Source organism: Podarcis liolepis, assembly GCF_965112155.1.
Source record: "Podarcis liolepis genome assembly, chromosome: Z".
Lineage (NCBI taxonomy): Eukaryota > Metazoa > Chordata > Lepidosauria > Squamata > Lacertidae > Podarcis > Podarcis liolepis.
Genome location: NC_139570.1, coordinates 1,177,617 through 1,196,674, shown reverse-complemented (window position 1 = coordinate 1,196,674; position 19,058 = coordinate 1,177,617). Strand labels below are relative to the sequence as shown.

Genomic DNA, 19,058 nt, shown 5'->3' with positions numbered 1-19,058 from the left:
TTAGCATTTTGCATTTTAAAAAAGAGCATTTAGCATCATTTTAGCAGATCAATATTAGGTAATATCGCCTTTGGGGTCTACCTGGCATCTTCGCACAGATTGGAGAAAGAGTCACATGAATGCTGCCCTAGTTACATTAATGGAGCCAGATCACAACATCCAACTGCTGCCATGACCTCTTCCCTTTCTGTTGAGCCATATTGGACCAGCAGCTCCTGCCAAGCAAGGGTCACATGTGTGCCAAGTGGGTTGATTCAGAAGAACTGTTTCTTCTCCTTCTCCCACCTTCCCAGGTCCCATGTAAAGCTGGTGCCTAGCCCAAAGGGTCTCCCCCTGGGGCTCTCACTTGAGACTGAACAGTTGACTCAAAAGATGGAGAGGACATTAAAGGTCTATTAATTCAGGCAGCCTACGTACAGAGATGAAGGAGACGAAGAACCCAATGGCTCTGGCATGGCAGTAGCCCCCTAGTTCTAGAACACCGTCCTTCTGGATGCTTATTGGGAGTTCATTCCTCTATGGAAATTTCCTTGCTTCTTTCCAGCTTATGGTGTCCATCGTTAAGACTGTTTTCCAGCCTTGAGCCCATTTGCTTTTATAGAACAGTTTTTGTACCAGTTGATATTGATGTTGCTAGAAGTTTTTTTGATACCTTAACTGCATTCTGTGATTTGTAATTTTATGATTTATTCTATTTTTATATGTAAACTGCTTTGAGGTCCCTTGTGACATTCAGCAGGAAGTAAGCACATTAAATTGAGTCAAACTGAAGCAAGTGAAGCCTTCTGCATCCTCCCTATGGAATCCCCCACAAACCTCTGGATGGAAAAAGCACATGCACATTTCTCATAGATTTTGGCCCAGTTGTATAATTCTGCACCCAGAGTCATGCAGAACTTCCCTGCTCAGGATACACAAAATGACAAATTCTTTCTACCCACCAGGACATAAAAGGAACATGTTGAAAGAGGGGAGGCTTATATTCTTTCTAGTGCTAAATAGCCGCACGGCTCCAGGCCTCCTCAGCTCTCGAGGGCACCCTTAATAAAGTGATGGCAAAGTCACAAACAGCCCTTGCGGTTCACAGGTCACTAACCGTGTTTGGAGTAACAGCTCTCTATTCTGCCACCCTGGGAATGAGGGGGAGGGGGGAATGGATGCAGCAAGCATGAAAATGATTCACATGAAATATTAAATATATATATCTTTATATCTATTAAAGTTTCAAAAGCATAAAGTTTTATGTCTCCTCCCTCTCCTGCCCATGGCCCCTTGCTCAAATTATGGCTGAAGAGAGAGCGAGTTACGGGAGCCTTTCCAGCAGAGCTTGCAACAGCAGCCAGAGCCTTGCATTAAGTAACTTAGGAAGCTGAAAGGAATAACTGCCTATAAATTACAGGCTAAAAAACAAGAGTTTCTTGCTTTAATACTTTTGGCAAAGTTCCCCATGATACTCTTGCAGAGAGGCTAGGAAATGCCACAGTTAGGTGGATTTGTAGCTGGTTGACTGACCAAAACCCAAAGAGTGGTTATTAGTCATCCTCAAAGGAAATGGCAAATGGGGTGCCGCAGGGTTCTGTCCTGGACCTGTTGTTGTCCAACATCTTTATACATGACTTGAATACACGCTCACCAAATCTGTAGGTGACACCAAACTGAGGGGGGTAGCTGAAGCCACAGAAGACAGAATCGATTTGGAGAACTGGGCCAAACTAACAAGCAAACCCCACCCCCAAGGCTGGTGGCTGGGCTGCGAGGCGAGGCAGCACCAGGCATCCATCAGGTGGCTTGATTGACATGTGTAATGCTGGTGGCGAACAGGGCAGGAATTTGCGGGAATACATTGCCTAATTGGAAATTCTAAAATCGCTCTTGCAACTTTAACTTTAAACCAGTTTCAGGCAATGTATAGATACATCTCCGAGGCCTTCTGAAGGCACATCTGCAGAACCACACAAGGAGAAAAAGAAGTCAAAACTGGAAACTATTAAAGGGGAGTGGTGACATCACAGAGTGAAAAGGGCATCTTAAACCATGACTCCCCTTCACCCTGAAGGCAACTAGAAGCACAGTCTGCTTTAATTAAATCATTTGCTTCAAACTGTGTTAGTGCCACGCCGCCTCCCCCCAGGCTATGCACTGTAGAAGCCGAAAACTGCAAAATAACAACACACTGGACAATTGGTTTTACTCTTTCTCAGACCAGTGGAGAACTGCTGGAACAGGAATATGGCAGTCCCACTATGGCAGCACAGCCTCAAAGGATTGGCAAAAATAATTCAGAATGAGAAGAAAAGTCACTTGATGCAACAGTGTTAGCCACTCTGGAAGGAGTTGCCCCAAGATTGTGCAAAAACCTCACATCCGAATGTATCCAAACAGTTGCAGATGTCATGATAGCAGCAAACAAAGCTATGGAGCTCAGCCTGAAAAACTGGTCTGCAATCAAATTAATCAAAATAATGCAGGCAGACATCAAATTACTGTTGAGGAATGCACAGGATAGAGACCGCTGATTTAACGTCTGTATCTGTGGAGCACTGGAGCACTTCTCAAGAATCAAATTTATGAGAAGCTTTTACAGCATTAATGAAATGCTTCGTGATATCGCTCTGGAGTTTGAATCAATTGAAAGAATCTATAGCGTGGCCAAAACCTAAAGCAGAAGAACCCCCAAGGGACATTGTTGTTATTCTTTTGTCATTCTTTTGTTATAATATTATAAAGACACCTCTTTATAATATTTTGTGGAATATATATTATTACACACACACTCCCTGCATGCATGCAAAAACAGGCTCCAGCAGTTGGAGTGGACAAGACTTTGAGTGGGTCCAACAGTAAAGATGGCAGTTTCTGCACATGCTGTAGGGGGGAGTGAGGGGCAGGTGGGGCTCGTCCACCTGGGAAGTAGCCCATCCAGGAGAAGGAAAACTCTGACCCTAAACCTCCATTGCCTTGTGGGACATATTTGGGAGAAGAAAGGGCTCAGGAGTGAACCCTGCACAGATCCAGAGTGGAGTCCCTAAGAGGGTTGGATGGCGCCTTGTACACCTCCTTCCGGCAACTCCTGCAGCCAAGCAGATGCCAAACGTCTTGCTCTCCTTCCCTTTGGACCACATCAGTGAGGCTGAGAGGGGGGTTTTGTCGTCTGGGCAGCCCAGGACCTCCAGACACACAGCCCAAGCTTGCACCCCAAAGAGCTCACTTTGATGCTGCTAATGCTGCAATTTGACTTCCGCCCCAAAGGCGCACCCCATTGTCTCTCAAGACAGATGGATGCCAAGAGAGTAGCTAACTTTCATCTTAGGGACTGCTCAAACATGTCTGCTAGGTAAAAAGATTATGCAAGACTAGACAATCATTTAATTTCCAATGGATGGACCTCTATGCCATAGTTATTGGGTGTTGTGGATGCGCATGAAAATTATGTCAAGTGGTTAAGCTTACCACAGCAAATGACAGTGTAGCAGAGATTGTTTTACTCTGCAAACACAAGCACACACTATATTCCCAGGGAATATAAGGACAAACTGTTCCAGTAGCAGTTTCTGCCATGACATCCCTGGGAATCTTTCTTCATTTTTATTATTAATATTACACTACAAAAATAAAATAAGATGGTGAGCTAAAAATGCATTGAGATCATCTGAAAATATCTTTTGAACATACAAGATAGTTTAGAAATAGTTTTCAGGCAATTAAAAACCCACACTGAATTTCTTCAAGGGGGAGGACTTACCAGGATTGCAGATTCTCTGGTGATGGAGACACAGCTCATGAAAGTCTGCAGAGGCCAGGTTTCAAAGATCAAGAGAATGTCTGACTTATAAATAAATTATATCAAGGTGCTTTGGAATAAGGAAAGGGGTTGGAAGATGAAAACATGCTATCAAAAGTAGAGTAATCATCCCCGCACTATGAATACATATTTCATAATGTTTGCATGCAGAAACCAACAGAGAATATATTATTGAAGACTCTTAAATCTACATCTCCATTATTAAAATGTTTAGACTCATGAATTCTGCTGCTGTGGCAGCAAAAAGATTAAAATGGGGTGAAGGGGACAGCAGCATTGTTCTACCTGTTTGGAAATTTGAACTCAACATACAATTCTGGACGATGTAAAATCCTAGGAGTTAAACTCTTGCAAAGCTTTATGAAATTGATTGCAAACTTGTCCCTCTGCCTTCCCTGTCTTCTGCACTCCCAATTTCTTCCTGATGCTACACAACCACTAAAAGCCATCTCTCAAAAAGAGGGAAACCAAACTAAGCAATGGCTGCTGAGAAGACTGTTCTGACATAGCCTGGAAGCTCTAGCTTGTGGAAGAAGCAGCTGCCATGCAGCCACTCTTAATTCATCTCCCTGATGGAAAGAAAGCAGCCCAGGTGGGGAGACAAGAGCCGACCAAAGAAAGTGAAGGAGAAGTCCACTGGAGGCACTGGGAACAGGCCAGCCAAGTTGAAGGCATGGAACCTGCCTCTTTTGATGAGCCCTTTCCCCAGAGATATAGAAGAGACATCTAAAACATACAGGGGAGTAGATAAGTTAAGGTGCAGCCATCCAGAACTCTCCAGGAAAAAACTTGTTTACTTTGGACCAAGATCTAGACTCCAGTGAGTGGTTTCACTTTCAGCTTAAGCTTAATTAGCTCATAAAAATAGCCTATTCTGACAAATGATCCACTTTTAATTAAAATAAACACCCGAAGTTAGAGATCCTGGTTTGACACTCCAGTTTGAGAGCAAAACAATAGTGGGCAATAATAAGGCTTGTGTCAATTCAGATGCTACAAGAAACCACAGGTGTCACTAACCAGCAAAGGGGGAGGTGAGGAGTGCCAGCATCAAACCATAGTTCAGCGGTCGCCAAACCACAGTTCACCTACTAGACTGCAATGTTTATTTACCATATCTCATAGGGAAGGGAAGGGAAGGCACAAGAACTAGGGAATTTTGAAGAACAATCTCAATTGCCACCTGATTTTGCTAATATCCTCTGGGGGGGGGGAATTAACTGGTTCAGCTACAATACACTAAAAAGTTACATGCCTCTCGCACTTAATTCCTATTAATGTGCACTAACCAAAACTGTTGGGAATCCAGAGGAAGACTCACTCTCCTACATAAAGAAAAGAGGCTTCTGGCAAGTGAAAGCCAAATGCAAACAAACTGAAGTGGAACGGGAATAAATTGTCCAATGATTTGCATCAGTCATATATGAGTTGGTTAGTATACACACCAACAATGTGGTTGGACAATGTGAGATACGGTGTACAGTGGTGCCCCGCAAGATGAATGCCTCGCAAGACGGAAAACTCGCTAGACGAAAGGGTTTTCTGTTTTTGAGCTGCTTCGCAAGACGAATTTCCCTATGGGCTTGCTTCGCAAGACGAAAACGTCTTGCAAGTTTGTTTCCTTTTTATTAACACCGTTAATACAGTTGCGACTTGACTTCGAGGAGCAACTCATAGAAAGCGGTGTGGTAGCCTTTTTTGAGGTTTTTAAAGACTTTGGTGATTTTTGAAGCTTTTCCAAAACTTCTTTTGCAGCCATTTGGTAAGTTAAGCTTTTAAAACTTTTTTGGGGGGGTTGGATTTTGGGTTGGGGTGTTTGGAATTCAAGGACTTGGTGTTGGGGAGGGGTTTGCAAGAATCTGGAAGCTTGTGTGTTTTTTTCTGCATTTTTATGTTTTTTTGTGACCATTGGGGCACTCTGCAGTGTTTTTTTTTAAAAAATATTATGGGTTTGCATTTCTGTGTGGTGGGTGGCTGGGGGAACAGTTGGGGAGGGGTTTGCAAGAATCTGGAAGCTTGTGTGTTTTTTTCTGGCATGGAGAGGCTGAAGACTTTGCAGTGGAGTTCCTGGAGGTTGTGAAGACGGAGGGCTACGTTCCACAGCAGGTCTTCAACTGTGACGAGACCGGGCTGTTTTGGAAGAGGATGCCCAAAAGGACTTTCATCACACAGGAGGAGGCCAAGTTGCCTGGCCACAAGCCCATGAAGGACCGTCCGACCCTGCTCTTCTGTGCCAACGCAAGCGGCGACCTGAAGATCAAGCCCCTGCTGGTGTACCACTCGGAGAACCCACGGGCCTTCAAGAAACACAAGGTCAACAAGGAGCGGTTGAGTGTCATGTGGCGATCCAACAGTAAGGCTTGGGTCACACGTGTGCTGTTTGTGGACTGGGTCAATCTTGCTTTTGGCCCTGCTGTCAAGCAGTACCTGCTGGACAACGACCTGCCACTGAAGGCTTTGCTTCTGATGGACAATGCTCCTGCTCATCCTAAAGGCCTTGAGGAGGACTTGTTGGAGGAGTTCAGCTTCATCAGCATCGTGTTCCTGCCGCCTAACACCACGCCACTGCTCCAGCCGATGGATCAGCAGCTCATCGCCAATTTCAAAAAACTCTACACCAAGGAGCTTTTCAGGCGATGCTTCGAGGTGGCTGATTGCACCACCGTCACCCTGTGGGAATTCTGGAAGGACCACTTCGACATCGTCACCTGCTTGAAGATGATCACCACGGCCTGCAATGGGATCAGCCAGAGAAATTTGAATTGCGCTTGGCGCAGCCTGTGGCCAGGCTGTGTGGCACCAAGTGACTCTGATGCACCAGAGTCAACAGTGGTGCAGGACATTGCTGCCTTGGGGAGGACCATGGGCCTGGAGGTCACAGAGGAGGACATCAGCGAGCTGGTGGAGGAGCACGACCACGAGCTGACCACCCAGGAGCTGGTCGAACTGCAGGCAGAGGCTGCGCAGGAGCAGGCCTCGCTGGAAGAGGAGGAAGCAACTGAGGAACGGCTGTCCTCCAAAGAACTGAGGGACACTTGCCAGAAGTGGAAAGATGTGCAGGCTTTTGCACAGCGGCACCACCCTGACAAGCACGTGGCACATGACCTTGTGAACACTTTTGATACGAGGGTCATGTCGCCTTTCAGGGAAGTGCTGAAAAGGCGGATGAAGCAGCAGACCATGGACAGGTTCTTCAGCAAGAAGCAAAGAGTGGAAGAGGAACCTTCTTCAAGTTGTCCCCCAGAGTCTTAGAAAATGTACTGTACACTTTGTTGATTTTTAAATGTTTTTCTGTCATGTTTAGAAACTTAAATTATTGTTCCTTCAGTTTTTGAAATGCTCTTTACAGTATGTGTGACTTTAAAGAGCACTTAATAAACTCTTGTTGTACCAAATTTGGCTTTGTTTGGACTTTTTTTGACCATAGGAACGCATTAATTGATTTTCAATGCATTCCTATGGGAATTCGTGATTCGCAAGATGAAAAATTCGCTAGATGAAAAAACTCACGGAACGAATTAATTTCGTCTTGCGAGGCACCACTGTATTTTTTGTTAGTTATGCAGCTGACTAAGCCGTCGCCTGCAAAGTATGCTTGAAGCCAGAAAAGAAACAAAGAAAGTTATCCAGCTCTCATGAAGGACAATATTTTTAATTTCTTTTTATTTATTTTAAAGGAATGCATTAGTACTATGCATAATGCTTTGTATTTTACACATTTCCCTTGCTTTATGATATCTGCAGAATCTGTAGGAACATCCCCCCTCCCCCTTTATAGGGAGTAAAACTGTCCATTTTTGTGATTAAGCATGCAATCATATCAACTCAGTTTTATCATCTCATATGTCCACCCTTTTTACCAAGGGTTCTTTCAGCAGAAAGATGTCAGAAAATAAGAGTTTATGTAATAGACAAAAGAATTATTTTCTTTGCATTTGTATTTTATGCTACACTGTCCTGGGTTCCTTCAGGTGGAAAGGAGGGGAAGAAATAGAACAAACTGTTATTATATGAAACTGGAAAGGTAGGCCAATATCAGAAGTCGATGAATGGAGCCATCAGAGAAAAAACAGCTTAGGTTCAAAGAAACTGTCAACAGAAGTATGGGTAAAGAGGACAACCCCTTTGGCGTGTTTTTGTTTGTTTGTTTGTTTTTAAATGATATTTATTAAGAATTTTCAAATTACAAGAAAAACAAAGAGAAGAAGGAAAAGAAAAACAAACAAAAAACCCCAACCACAATCACAATAAAAAAACAAAAATAAACCACAAAAATTTAAAAACAAATCCAATATTCCCAAATCCTTAACTGTCATTGCCTTATTTCATCGACCTCCTCACACCTCCCTTTTTTGTATTCTAGTTATTAATTATCGCAGCAAATCCTTTCCATTTTTCATAATATTCTATCAAATCTATTAAATCTATTTTAACCTTATCTTACTATCAAAAAAACTTAAAACTTAAAACTTAGATCTTATTTACCAATTTCTCATAACCATAACATTCTTACATAATTCTTTTAACATTTCTGCTAAAGCCAAATAATTTCATTCCAACATTTTTCTAAAATTCATCAATTTTATAAAACAATCCTAATAACATTTTTTAAAACTTTCTTCCAATCTTCATCCAACGTCTCTTTCTCCTGGTCCCAGGTTTTGTCAGTCCTTTCTATCCCGTCCATTTAGCTCATTAACCTGGTAATCTTGTGTCCGAGGCCCTTAAGTCTCTTCCATGTCCCTTCCGCAGATCTTCTTCATATTTATACCTGTACTTTACTTTATCTCCTGCTCCATTCACTCGTGGAAACTCCAACTTAACAGTATTTTTGCCCTATCTCGAGAAATCAGCCCCTTTTCTATAGTCCACACTAAACTCCATATGGTATTTAAAAATATGTTTCAAAGTCCCTCCAGAGTTAAGAGCCCCCACAACCCCAAACATCTCACGGCCCATTGCCAGACTTGAAAAATCAAAACGTCCCTGCATAGGGGGGTTGGATAGACCCCCCCATTTCCAAACCAAACAAAACTCTATCTCTCCAAATCTGGCTTTTTCCAAGTTCATTTGTCAGTTCCAACAACTCATGTTCCTGCTGGGCCACAGCTCCCTCCATCTCTGCCAGTCGAAGTCCGGCAACATCCTCCTCCCTCGTCTGATCTGTCAAAGCACACTCTTGAGTTAATTACTGGTTCTACCCACTGCCTGCCCAAAGTTTCTGATCGCAACAGTCATCAAGTCCGTCTTCTCATGTAGCTGTTCCAGTAAGGCACTTGTTTTGCAGAAAGCACATACCAGGGCTTCTGAATACATTGTTATGCAAGGTCAGAAGTCTGTTCCCACGATCTTAATCTGTTACAGCTGCAGAGCTCCCCAGTTCAAATTTTGTAACAGTTTCACAGGCTCCCTCTAGGGGAAGAACTTCTATTTGTATCCATCTCTTTTCTTTTTTTTTCTTTTTCTTTTAGAAGCAGATCTAATAACAAAGTTTCCTTTTTCAGATATTTTGTCAATATTTGTTCCTTTAGAATGCGAAGGAGAACAATGGAATCACTATGTTTCTCTTCTTTTAACTGACTGTCAAAGACGTTTGTCTATAGTCAATGAACTTCCCAAGAACGTCAGTCCTGACACCCCGCTCCCAGGTTAGAGACGGTGGAAAATTACTTTTCTTACACTCTCTTCTGCAGGTTTAAACAGTCCAGAAAAATTCCCCCCTCTTCTCCTGCTTCCGAAGGGGGTTCAACAATTTTAGATGATGGAAGTTAATCCTTTACAAACGTTTTTCTGAACTCTAGTTTGCCATGTCTTTGCTTTAATCTATCTACAAGAAACGGAAGATTGACTTCCTGTTTAGACCTTCCTGTTTCAGTACCAAATTAAAAAGAATTCCTTAGTCCAATTTTCCTTTCTACTCACAAGTCGTTGTTTAAAGTCCAATTGTCTGAAATTGAGCTACTCACGGGTAGTTGTTTTAATAGCCAAATTGTCCCAGGAAAAAGGCAGCGCTCTCCGGCAACGGCTGTGCGGCTTCACTCCACGAAAGAAGCAGTTGACTCTCAGCACCGCGCCACTTCCCCCTCTTCGCTCCGGAGACCGTTAGTGGGTTCTTTTGCGGGTGGGGGGGCGCAAAAAGTGCCCGCCGAGTCCCATGGTCACAGGCTTCATCCGCCTGTGATTTTTCAAAGGGTCCCCGCTTCGCCGTAGCGGAGAAGACCTGTTTCCCGCGGAGCCCGTCCCTCCAGATCAGAGGGAATCCGCTATTACCGATGGCACCACCGATGCAATAGTGCATTAAGTTTCCACTGCCTTATTTTACTCCTTCCTCTTCTTCATTTCTCCTTTTTATCTCTTCTTAATATTGGTGTGTGTTTGTATGCAGCATTTTAGAGAGGTGCTTTATCTTGTATTGCAGTATTTAGACTCAATGAATGAACACAGATGTGTTTTTGAAATCACAAGGCAGCCGACTCCTGCCTTCCACCCACAACAGGCCAGAGAGGCTTCAGGACTTATTTTCCCTCCTTTTTTCTGTAAAAACTATTTTTCTCCTAAAGCTCAGGTAAAGCCTTTAGTACAGTGGTACCTTGGGTTACAAACGCTTCAACTTACATTTTTTCAGGTTATGAACAATTGTAACCCAAAAGTAAGTTGTCCGAGCTCTCGGAGGCCTCGCCGCTGCCTGGAGCCAAACCCAGACATCAGTGGGGCCTACGGAGCTCTCTGGGAGCCAAGCCGATTGTGATGATGGAAGAGGACCCTGAGCCCCCATCCAACCGATGACTATCATCAGCACAGGTAAGAAAAAAATCACATTTTCATTTTGTACTGTTTTATTGATTTCATTTTATGGATCAATGGCATCATTAGTGTTAAGTTGTGGGTGAACATATCAGACGACACAGCAATTCTTCAGACAGCTCTTGTTTATTCACAGGCCAGAACAGAACTGAACTGAAGGGTTCAGCCAACCTGCTTATATAGAGCTCCACTACAAAGCAACAGTAACCACTTTCTGTAACTATCCAATCACTGAACATCACTTTCAATCCCTTATTTGCATATGTGGACCCGAGTGAAAACTATCTACAGTATCCCCCTGCTGGCCCAGGGTGAGAACATCAGTACATAACAGTTAGATAGTAAAATTCATGTCAAATTGCTGTTCTAGGGGTCACTTTTCATCGTCTGGTTCCTTTTTGCGTTTTGGTTTGTGTAGCTTTTTCGGTTTTTTGACTGTGACTTGTTCTTCATTTTATGGGACTGACTTGTGACTTCGCTTTTGTGACTGTGGCTTGTGACTTGATTTTTGTGACTTGTTTTTGTGACTATGTGAAACCCAGTTCAGCTACTGGTTGATTGTGTGGCTGCAGAAATGGATAAAAGCCCCCCATCCAAACTGACTATCATCAGTGCACGTAAGAAAAGAAATAAATGTTAATTTTTTTCATCTAAAATATTGTCTTATTTATTTTATAGTACAGTACATTGATTATTACCTCCATTTTATTGATCAATGGTCTCGTTAGACAGTAAAATTCATGTTACATTGCTGTTTTAGGGGGTGTTTTTTATCGTCTGGAACGGATCAATCCACTTTCCATTACTTTCAATGGGAAAGTCTGCTTCAGGTTAAGAATGGACTTCCGGAACCAATTAAGTACGTAACCTGAGGCACCACTGTATTGCCATGTGGTTCTGACATATTGACACTGTCTCATCGTTGCTTTTTATTTTGAGGTGAGGAGAGTTTCCTAAACAATGAAAATTTGAACGTAAGTGGGGAGAAAAATAATGCATTTCACTATACTAATAATAAAACACTAAGAGAGCGTTGTAAGTATTAAGCAGAATGGAAATTTTTTGAAATAAACAACAAGGGAAAATATCTACGTGGCAGTAGAATACAGCCTCTTTTGTGGAATCTTTTGTAATTTGCAAGGGAAAAACACACCTGTCAATGGTTAAGGAACAATTTGTTGCAAAAGTGAACAGCATAAAACTGTGCAAGTTCATCATGCTATACTCCTCTTTGTCCACTAAAATATATCCACACCTAAAGGACCTTCTTTCCCCATATAAACCTGCCTGGACCCAGATGAGACCATCCAAGGCCCTTCTCTGCATGGCATCTCCATGTGTGCTCCTGCTCTGATGCCCACAGCAAACTACAAAGCTGGAGGTTGGAACATGCCAATGCAGTTCTGGGCTGCATCAATAGGAGTATAGCATCTAGATCAAGGGAAGTAATAGTGCCACTGTATTCTGCTCTGGTCAGACCTCACCTGGAGTACTGTGTCCAGTTCTGGGCACCACAGTTCAAGAAGGACACTGACAAACTGGAACGTGTCCAGAGGAGGGCAACCAAAATGGTCAAAGGCCTGGAAACGATGCCTTATGAGGAACGGCTGAGGGAGCTGGGCATGTTTAGCCTGGAGAAGAGGAGGTTAAGGGGTGATATGATAGCCATGTTCAAATATAGAGTCATATAGAGGAGGGAGAAAGGTTGTTTTCTGCTGCTCCAGAGAAGCGGACACGGAGCAATGGATCCAAACTACAAGAAAGAAGATTCCACCTAAACATTAGGAAGACCTTCCTGACAGTAAGAGCTGTTTGACAGTGGTATTTGCTGCCAAGGAGTGTGGTGGAGTCTCCTACTTTGGAGGTCTTTAAGCAGAGGCTTGACAACCATATGTCAGGAGTGCTCTGATGGTGTTTCCTGCTTGGCAGGGGGTTGGACTCGATGGCCCTTGTGGTCTATTCCAACTCTATGATTCTATGATTTGCCTAGACAATGAAGGACATTCAGATTCCAGCTTGGCACCCCCTGCCCAAGCCAGCCTCTGTATCCTCCTGGACAGGGCTTCACTTGAGAGTTAAGCTGCACCACAGCAACAAGCTCTTCCTGAGCTCTGGCATGTTTCTGTGGCAACAGTCACACAGCATGGTAAACCACGGTGAACAGTTAATCATGAATGTGCAGTCGGATTATGGTTTACTCCTCTCCTAGTGCAAAGAGGATCGACAAACCATGGCCTTCCGCTCGGTGTTCCAAGTGAATTAGAGTTCGTGGGATTGTATCCAATGGAGTTCTACTCGAAGCAGACTTGATATTAAATAGACCTAGTCTACTCAGAGTAGAACTAGCATAGCATACGAACCCTAGTTTGTTGCTTTGTGCTGTGTTATATCGTTATGCAGTATGAAGCCAAGATTTGTTCTTAGCTTACATTTGAAGAGAAACAAACCACAACCTCATTTTCAGAGATAACACTAAGCCGGGGTGAGGACTTGTCACTTGTGGCAGAGGAGACCCGAAGTGGGAGCCGTCTAGCATGTTCACAATAAATCATGAACCTTGCCATAGGATCATAGAATTGTAGGGTTGGAGGGGACCCCAAGGGTCATCTAGTTCAACCCCTTGCAATGCAGGAAAATGATATGGAAAATTGCCCAGCTCTGTCTCTGAGCTCCTGGCTCACCTGGGCAAGCTTCTAACAGCTCAGTCCCACCACTTTCCTACATTTCCTTTACTAAAGTCGACACATACAGACACCACACAAACTTTTCCAAAGAGCCATTTTACTGAATTAGAGACTGGAATGCAGATCTGGATAAACAGAGAAGGGACTGGTGGTTATGAAACACTGTGTGGCTTGAGGCATTGCTCCCTGTTTGCTGAAACAAACACATTTCAGCATTTGCAATCAGAATCTGTAAGTGTATACATATAAAAAATAGGAATCAAGTAGATAAGCTAATTCCCATTATTCCACGTGAATTATTATCTGCAACTGCTTTTTGCCACAAAACAGTTTCTGCTGGCCTAAGCACCATTAAGGCAATGCCAAGTGAGCAGAAAGGGGGGGGGGCAGCATTTGCAAATGACAGAAAAACAATTTCAGGTTCGAATTTAGTCATGACAGCATCTCTGATTAGGTGCAGCAATAAAAGAAAAGTAGCTAGACTGGAAATATCTTAAGCTTAACTACAAGAAAGGGAAAGTTTGCATGTCAAGAAGAAACAAGAAGAGAGCACCAGTGTTTCTCACCTGCAGGTCATGCAGGTATATAGAGGACTTAGTTAAGCCTCCTCTGAATCACAGGACTCATTGTGTACTGCAATATTCTGGTTGTGTTGGATCCATTATGTTTTAAAGGTTGCGTTACTCTATTGTGTTGGAAACTGCTTTGGGCCAGTGCAGATGTGAAAAGCAGTCTATGTAATAATTTTGTGACTTTGGTAATTGAGTTTGATCTGTTTCACCTCTTCCTCCCCCCTTCTCCCCCCCCCCATTTTCTCCTCTCTCTTTCTTCTGTATCATTTTCATACAGAAGATGCTAGGGGAGCCTTTTTGCCTGAAAGGCATGTTAAACATTATTATTTTTGAAGGGAAAAATCAAATAAACCAACTAGAGAAAATCTAAGCAGATTTTGTAAAACTTCCAACCTTGGTCACCTAGGGGCAACTCTCCACTCGCCATGGGGTGAACAGGAAAGCAACTACTTCAGAACTCCCATCAAAAAAGCCACCAGTGTTTACAGGTTCTTTTCAGCAAGGGTGTATAACCACTAAAAATCAAATTAACCCAACAGCAATTTGTAAAGCAAAGTAGGCCAAGTATTTTCTGGTATTTTCTTCCTTTTGTGCCTGAATAAAAGAAATGGCACACAAGTAACTTCAGTAATCTCACTCACTGTTTGATTTTGTAGCATAGTGTCAGCTCTCCCGCACTTAATGCAAAATCTTTTTTTATTGACAATTCAATCATGTCCGTTTGGAACAGTAGGACCACTGATTTGATCAGCCATCATTGGATTTACAATATATAAATGACAGGACCATATCAGACTTGATTCTAGAAGCAGATGCCTTTTATTGATTTATATTCCACTCACTAGGAAGAAAAATTGCAACCCAATCTAGTTAAGATAGGCCGAGATCGATGCCAGTTTTTTTCTTAATGACATGAAGGCTGAGATAAGGACAGCATAAGTCAAATCTAGACAGATCAAATTTGCCCCATATCCCTTTCAATTACGGTGGACATACGGTGAGATATGTAACATTAAAGCCAAGGGGAATGTAATCAAAGGGGCTTAAAATTACAGCGGGCAGACAAGGCTACTGCATACATCCCCTGGGTTCTTGGAAGTGATACAAATGGGGAGTTTTTTTAAAAGTGGCCTTGAAGATAGAGGAGGCTCAAGTTTCCCAGTTTGTAATTTACCTTGCAAAGTGGTGTTAAGCGATAGCTGATAGAGGAGCGTGTTGGAGCAGAGGCAAAAAGATCTCTCCAGCATCCTGTTTTCAGGAGTGGCTGAGCATATGCCTTTAGCCAGTCCCCCCCTCCCCCCACTTGCTGAATTCAGATGCAAATGCCCTGCAAAGCAGGGAGGCTTCATTCAGCCATTATGATAGCCACTGTGAGGCTGTCCGCTTTTAAACCCAAATAACCTGGTGCCTTTTCCACATCTTGCCAGCATCCTTTACATTCAGTTTGTGTAGATGGTATGCTGTTCAAGGTCAACCCAACATTGTGTCATGTTTCTGCAGAATTGTTTAAAATGGGTCTTCTCAGTGGTGGCTCCACATTTATGGAATGCTCTCATCAGGAATACATACCTGACACAGTGGTTAGTTTTAGGTGCCCACAGACCTTTAGCAGTCAAGTGAGCCTCTACTGTGGAGCTTATTATTTAGCAGGGTGGGGAGGTGTTGTTCAATGAGCATTTTAGGAATTTTGTTCTATCTGTAGCTTTTACATTTCCTGGTTTTAGATATATTTTATCTGTTTGTAGTCTATCTTAATGGGACGCGGGTGGCGTTGTGGGTTAAACCACAAAGCCTAGGACTTGCCGATCAGAAGATTGGCGGTTCAAATCCTCGTGACGGGGTGAGCTCCCATTGCTCGGTCCCTGCTCCTGCCAACCTAGCAGTTTGAAAGCACATCAAAGTGCAAGTAGATAAATAGGTACTGCTCAAGCGGGAAGGTAAACGGCGTTTCCGTGCGCTGCTCTGGTTCGCCAGAAGCGGCTTGGTCATGCTGGCCACATGACCCGGAAGCTGTACGCCGGCTCCCTCGGCCAGTAAAGCGAGATGAGCGCCGCAACCCCAGAGTCGGCCACGACTGGACCTAATGGTCAGGGGTCCCTTTACCTTTACCTTTTAGTCTATCTTAAGTCACTTTAATACCTTTTTGTATAAAGTGACAAAAGCTGTAAGTGAGAATAGCAAATGTAGGCAAATGAGATGTCTAGTGAAAAGCCAGTGGCTTGATTCACTTAGCCAAGGACTCAGGTCTTTAAAAGGATCACACCTCCTCAAACTTACAAATAAGAACAGTATGCAATATTGGGGAATGTTACTACTATAAATGCTACAGTGCAAAACTAATAAAGGTATTTAGCAAAGACCAAAATGGGGGGAAAGAACATAACCCCAAGTACCATTGAGACTAATTTAAGATACAACTGGGTTAAACAAACTTAATAAAGCATACTCAGAAATCAGATCTAGAGACAGGGATTGAAGAGGTGGTTGGCAGAGCTTATGGGTGAAGAAGTCCTTAAAATCATCATCATTATTTATTTATTAAATATGTCCCACTCGCTGGATCATCACCTTGTCATGGTGAGTGGGCTTGCATGTTCCTATGACCCTTGTGAGCGAAGCCATCAGGAATCTCGCACTCCCAGCAGGGTCACCCAAGGCGGTAAGGTCAAAGAGAAGGCGCTAGACAAAGAATGATCCAAGAAGTCCTCAACGGCAGAACAGGCGGATAATAACAAGCGCTTTGTTACAGCGTCTGTGAAGGCAAATGAAGGCTGCAGCAGATAGGAATCTACCGGTATGTCATGACTACTCCATGTCATTGGAACAGAGCCCTACTGCAAAGACTGCGTCGGTCAGCGTGGACTGATCTACACACATAAAACATAAAACAAATTCATGCACAGGCATCTTCCAAAAAACCCCAAAGTCCCATGGCGATCAGCAAATGGTAACGGGGGCAGGATCATGAAATCTGGAAGCCCCTAGTCATGAACCGGCACTTGGGCGGTGGATTCAGATTCAGTCGTTCTGACTCACGGAACGAGGCAGTTGAGCAGCTCGGCAGCTGTATCCTTGACTGAGCAGCCCTTTTAAGGATCCAGTCTGCTCACCCCAAAAAGGGGGAGGGGCTGAAAACGATGCCCTAAACATAGTCTGCCTCCCTTTTTCCCTGACTGGATTACCGCGCCCAGTGGGGTCACCACCTAGCGGTTGTAAAAGACAATTGAACTTTGGAACATGGAATATACGGACTTTGTCAGATAACACAGATAACAGGCGTCCTGAACACAGAACTGCCATCACTGCAAGAGAGCTGTGAAGTTTTAATATTAATATTGCAGTGCTTCAACAGACTCGAAAAGCAGGCGAGGGACAACTGAAGGAAGAAAAAGGAGGCTACACATTCTTCTGGAAAGGTCTATCTGAACAAGAACATCAAATACATGGGGTAGGCTTCGCTATCAAAAACAACCTTGTGAAGCTCCTGTCAGAAGTCCCTACCGGCATTAATGAATGACTCTCAGCCCTTCGAATAAAGCTCACAAAAAACCAACAGGCTACAATTATAGCACTTATGCAACAACACTGGATGACGATGAAGACATTAAAGAAGAAATTTACTCTCAGCTGGATACCATCCTATCAGAGATGCCCAAGGAAGATAAAATTATCCTCCTTAATGCAAGAGTTGGGCGAGATTTCAATCTGTGGCCTGGGACTGTTGGGAAAGAAGGAGTTGGCAACAGCAACCAGAACAGAATCTTACTTTTGACGATATGTGCAGCTCACAACCTTGTTATTACCAACACACTCTTTCGACAGAAAAATAAATTTAAAACTTCATGGAGGAATCCTCGGTCAAACCACTGGCACCTCTTAGACTATGTTATTCTCCATGCTAAAGATCGCCATGATGTGCTCTTTACCAGAGCTATGACGAGCGCCGATGACTGCTGGACAGATCACTGACTAATATGTTCCACTGGTTTGATTGAATGCATGATTGAAATATACTCAGAGTCGCAAAGTGATTTCATGCTCTTTATTCAGCTCATAGTGGTGAGGAGGAATGAATGAAAGTCCCCTCAAAGTATCTGCTTTATATACATTATTTACACAATGGGCTGCACATGATTGGTTAATTCTGGAATTTTACTGTAAGCCAATCAGGTTGTGGATTCACTTATATCTGGAGCATGATTGGGTGGTTCCTGCCAACCAATCATACTGCTGCATTGTTCTTGGACCAATCAGACTGCTGCATTCTGAATCCTATTGTTCTAGGACCAATCAGACTGCTGCAATTTGGATCCTATTGTTCTAGGACCAATCAGACTGCTGCAGTTTGGATCCTATTCAACTCAGTACATAACAATGATTGACAAGAAAAAGAAGGCCTTTCAGATCTAGGAAAGAGACAGAAACTGTGACACTATGCCAACGCTAAGGCTGAGGTTCAAAGATGAACCAGAGAACTAAAAAACACCTGGTGGATAAAAAAAGCTCAAGAGATCTAGCACTTAGCTGGCACTCATGATGCACAGAGTTTCTTTAAAGCCACAAAGACCATCTATGGGCCAATAAATCATGGCATATGCCCCCTACGCTCAGCAGACAGTATCACACTTCTAAAAGATAAAGAAGCTATTGCACTGCGCTGGAAAGAACATTACCAACATCTCCTTAACCGCAACTCCCCCATTGCTGCTGAGGTCCTTTCACAAATTGCGCAAAAACAAGTTAGAGATGAGCTTGCAGTATCTCCAAACCTCGGAGAGTTGTGTACAGCTATTAACCAAATGAAAAACAACAAAGCCAGTGGACCTGATGGGATACCTGCCGAAATCTTCAAAGTAGGCGGAATTGAACTTACACAACAACTTCACAAGCTCATCCAAAAAATCTGGAAAAGAGAAGAAATCCTAGCAGACTTTAAGGATTCCAAAATTATCAATCTCTTTAAAAAAGGTGACAGAACTGATTGTGGAAACTATCGAGGCATCTTTCTATTAGCTGCAGCTGGCAAAATTATTGCAAGGAACTTAGCAAACCGTCTCGTAACAATATCTGAGGTTACCCTTCCTGAATCCCAAAACAGTTTTTGGCCTTCTAGGGTGACAGTGGACATGATTTTCACCGCTCGACAGCTTCAAGAATAATGCAGAGAGCAAAACCAACCCCTGTATTTCTTGACCT

The 19,058-nt window shown here is 43.2% G+C and overlaps 1 protein-coding gene across 3 annotated transcripts in view; it reads right to left on the bottom strand.

The window, feature by feature from the left end:
- The window catches only part of GPC3 (glypican 3), a 244,259-nt gene that overhangs the window by 152,303 nt on the left and 72,898 nt on the right, over positions 1–19,058 (bottom strand). The window lies entirely within an intron of this gene.